Here is a 5,256-nt window from a genome sequence, read left to right as displayed (position 1 = left end):
TGATAAGGTGACGCAGAAAGAAAAGTTTTAACTCCTCAAAATGTGTCCAGTCGTCAGGAGATCTCCAGCTTTAGCCATACAGAAGCTTGACAACGTGTGGCACATCCACATCACAGGGATTTGTGCGCGCTGCGAGGTGGACGCCTTATGGCCATTCGCTCTTCACAACACACACCAGTTGCAAGCTTATGATTAAACAGTATCTGAACACACACACACACACTCACACACCAGATGTTTCTGTCTCGCTCATGTCATGCAAGGACAAGCATTCAGGGGAAAGGTTGAACCTCGCGTATCGCCCCTTGATGCGCACGGACAGCTCCAATATGGCACAATTCCGTCCGACAGTAGCCAGAAAAAAAATGTAAAATATAAAAATAGATTAAATCAGCAAAACATCGATGTGAAAATATCAGCTTATGGTGCTAAGATCCAAATAAACTGTGTGCTCTGGTAGGCGCTGGTGTAAATCCAAAGCGAACTGTGCATCTCGCCACGGCACAGACTTGAATTTAAGCGCAATCTGAGGCACGCCTTCCCGTGCGTCTGAGGCGCATGATTGGGGCAATTTTTACAACTCTGCCAGGATCCATTTAGACCAAATCAGGATTCACGGTTGTGGGCGGGTGTTCATTTTGAACCCAAATATAGAACAGCTCACAATAGTCAAACAGAGGGCTGATTTTCTCTTTGAGGGGATGAGAGCATGCAATAAAAGCAGGATGTTCCCTCTTCATAGTCAAAGCTGCACAGTGCACCTGTTTAATCCACTGATCTACATAAATGCAACAAGTTCCAAGGACTCATGTGGTGATAATATCTGGCATTTATTAAAAATTACATTTAAGCTACCACAGATACAAGTAGACTACTTTATATAAAATATGGTTTAAGGGGTTTAAATCACTGTACATCCACCAAAGACATTACATAAAATGCAATACCACATAAAAACAACATAAAGTAAAATGTCATTATTATGAATCCATGTCAGAGGAGTTAAAGTAATGAAAAATGTCAGTGGAGTATGGAGGAACCTATTTGATGAAGCTGCCGGAAGAGTCATTTTCTCCTGTAGCAGAAAAATGATCCATATAGGACGAGCTGGACTGCTTTCATCTTGAGGTTTGGAGAAAATAGCTTTCAGCCATACTTCTACTGTGTTATCATTTATTCCTTTTCCACCTGGCCTCTGAAGCACTGAATACAGAAGCTGTAGCTACTTCTTGAGGAAACTTAAGAGGGCTCCGTGCCAAGTTCTTGTCAACTTTTACAGACAAGCTATAGACTTCTGACAGGAAACATCACAAACTGGCATGGTTCATGCACGGCCCAGAACATCACTGGTAACCATTTACAGAGCATCAGTGATATCGGAGAGGCGAGGTGTCTGCACAGCCTGAAACTATCCCGGCAACAGTCTGTTCGTATTGTACAGTCTTGTATTGCATAGTTAAATTAATCTTGAATCTTAAATAAAAATGATATATAAAAAAAACCTGGATCTGTTCCTTTATTTCAGATCCACACCAGAAGTTATTGGGGTCTATTCTGGGCCCAGACCCATCCTCCATCCAAGTTTTGTGGTCATCGGTGTTGTGGTTTTTGTGTAATCCTGCTGACAAACCAACCAACCAACCAACCAACAAGTTTACACAGGTGAAAACATGAACTCCATGGCGGAGGTAATAGCAGGAGCAGCGGATACTCCTGTATCTCTCGCCAGGTGGCAGCAGGTTGAACAGACTGACGCTAGGGTGGCTGTTGGTGGCATGCAATCTCATTTCCTACCTGGGTTTCTATTGACTGCCCCACGTATCCTACATTTCAGATGAAAGAGAAGGAAGCAATAAGGTTGTGTTCACAGCCACTGATTTTTGTATTAACGTGATGAAGGTAAAAGACAGGGAGAGTCATGAGTAGTATTTTAAATTAGGTTCTACACTAATTCAAAGTGTGACACAGGGAAGAAAGACTTCTCAATGTGATTAAGGTTTTTTTTTTTCTGTCTGCACTGCGTTATTTCACCTAACCAAACATCAAAGTTTGCTCTAAGCTGTCAGAAAGTCTTTTGGCGTGGGTGTGTTTGAGAAAAGAGGCAAGACAAAGAGAGGGGGAGAGAGAGAGAGAGAGCTTTTGTTATCACATTAATTATTGCTTCACTCAGAGCTAGGGCACAGCAGATAGCAGAGTGACTGCTGAAGGGAACAAAAGCCAAGTCAAAAGTTTTTCTGGTGTGTAGCTGTGGCTGTGCTGTCAAAAATAAACAGAAACACAATGTCTTCGTGGGGCGGTGTGTGCAGTGAGCTGTGATCTGATCCGTCTGTCTCCCAACACAGAAAACACAGAACAGTTGAGAGGATTGCTGAAGGAGGGAACACACACACACACACACACACACACACACACCCATACATTCAAATGTCTCCCTCTGAGCCACCCACCTTTCATCCTCCATGTGATACCCCAGGTGCTGGTACACGGCTGCTAAAAATGAACATTAAAACCGGAGAGGAAACACATTGATCTCTCTGTGATTTAGAGACAGGGGGAACGACGGGAGGATGAGACGAAGAAAATGAGTCCCATGCGGCATGAGACAGCAGCCGTGACAGCGGTCGTCATGGTGCAGTCACAGGACCAGACCTCCTTTCACCCTCCACAGAAATTGATCCTGATTGTTCATATGTGGTTTCGCCTCACAGATACACAGACACTTGAATGCAGGCAGTTTCCCATGAAACGTCTATCATGTCTCATACCCCCAAAAAAGCCACAATAAAACCACACACGCACATCTGATAAAGGCTCAAATGAATTTTCCACCAAAATATCAATAGTTTTGGTCAATGTCAACTAGATTTATTTAAATCAGATTGCTGAAGTTTCTTATTATTCTCAGATAAACCTTCAAAAGTAATTTTGCACAGAAAGAGGACTGTTGATTTCATTCATATCACTTACATTGGAAGTGTGATAGGAAGGGATCTCTTCCTACTTCAATGTACATCCCAATGTGCACTTAACTATTGTTTAAAGAGCAAGAAACACTGTATTTAAGCCTCTAAAGTTTGATTTAAATTACTGTCAGGAACCTCTTTTCACAGTTTCAGTAAAAGTAAGGAACTTTGCCCTGGTAAACTGAAAAAGAAACAGGAAAAAGAAAGAAATCACAACATCTGATATAACATATAAAGCAATTTTTACAAACACTGCAAAGTGGTGTTTTGAAAGAAAGGTGGAAATAATACAACACAAAAAGTAATAACGCTTGGACTGACCGTAAAATAATTGAAAAAGAAAAAATACAGTTCTTTTCCTTCTCATGTCCACAACGAGCAGCTGCAGAAGAGTTTTGTCCAGGTGTTTTAATGTCAAATGTTTTCAGTGTTGGACTTTAGTAGGAAAAGAACAGCTGTTAAGAATAGAGTTAAAGCAGCTACAAGGAACTTATTGTTAGTTGACTTTTGCTACCCCTGTGGACAAAAGTGGTATAAACACCACTGCCAGCTGTATTAAGATCTTGATCTGGTTTGCACGTGTGTTAGCTTAGGATGCAATTGACAGACAGACTCAAACATATTTATTAATGCTATTTTACTTGTATAAACAGCTCTTTGCAGGATGCAGGGCGGTGGGGTAATGTATCTATTTGTGGCTATGTGAGATCAGTCACTGTAATATGACAACACAACATTTTGTTTTCAGAATCTTACCCGGCGGTGGCACTGATGTAAAAGTAACCAAAAGACATACATTTTTCTGATTATCGAAATCAGATTGCAGATAAAACAAATCAATTAATTAAGTGACTAAGTTATCAAATAGCTGGAGTGGAGTGAAATTTTAATATTTGCCACCAAACTGTGCTAGAGTGGAAGTAAAGTAGCAGAAAATGGAAATACTCAAATACAAGCACTGATGGACTGTAACAAAGACATTTGATCGATTACTATACATAAGTACAATTTTGAGGTACTTGTACTTTACTTGACTGTTTTCATTTTAAGGTAAGGTTTTGGAGGCAAATATTGTACTTTTTACTCCACTACATTAATTTAATAGCTCTAGTTACTGGTTACTTTTCAGATTACATGCTGCATCAGAGCAAAATGAATGCATGGTTAAATTAACTCAACACTGATTCCAATAATCAGACAAATGCTGAATATCGGATCTGATAATTGGCCAGGCCAATAATCAATCGACCCATAGTATACAGTATATACATACATGTAAAGTTACAAGTACCTCAAACTAGTACTTAAGTGGTGACAGGCGTTAAGAAACAGCCAGTCTTCATGCTGATGGTCTCGTTTGCTTATGTAATTCATAAAGAGGCATCAGTATTAAACTCAGACCGTTTCATAAACAGCTAACAGTTCCTTGTAATGATCGCTGAATTCCAGTTCAGCTGCTTGTGCTTGGGCTCACTGTCACACTTTAATGGTTTACTGGGACACTTGAATGCAGCAGAGCAATCATTAATGTTAATAGTAACACCTGTGCCTTTCCTGCAGTATAGCCCAATTTACTTAAATTATTCAGAATATGGATTACAGGCCTGTGTTGCTTTGTGTTTGGAAACGGTTGAATTCTTATAGGAGAACAAACGATTCCTTCAATCTTCTGATTCCTTTCATAAAAAAATAATCAATGTATTCCAGCCTGGGAGCTGGTAGTTTGCCCTTTTTGCTTCTGACCGAAGAAAATCACTTAGTCTCACTGAACAGCTGATAGGTCCTGAAAGCTGCAACCAGCTGAGATCTGGGATCAGAAGGAGGACTCATTACAGCTGGCTCAATGCTGCCATCTGCTGCTCCAACAATGCTTCACAACCGTTACCCATCAAAGTTTAACACCAGAGAGAAAACCAGACAAGTCTTAATAATATAGGTATATATTTATTCATACGTACATATTCATTTATATCGGTTAATTGTAAAAAAAAAAAAAAAAAAAAGAAAAGAAAAAAAAAGGAAAAGATTTACAGTAATTATATGAACTACAGTCATTGTCAAAATTGTTTTTGAAATTTCTCAGGTGTCAATCTACCATGAACACACACTGTAGATTCACCTCTTGCCCTCTGTCCTAATCCTCAACCTTACTCCAGTGTTTGGGACCGAACATGTACGAAACAAAGTGGTCTGGAGCGTCGTAGCTCCACTTCTGTGTAAACTGGTGGGAGGTCAGACAGGAAGGACACAAAGGTGTTTGATACTGTGAGGAAAAAAGCTGACTTTGCTTTGT

The sequence above is a fragment of the Pagrus major genome, chromosome 23 (assembly GCF_040436345.1).
Source record: "Pagrus major chromosome 23, Pma_NU_1.0".
Taxonomy (NCBI): Eukaryota; Metazoa; Chordata; class Actinopteri; order Spariformes; family Sparidae; genus Pagrus; species Pagrus major.
Note: the sequence above shows the minus strand (reverse complement) of the source record.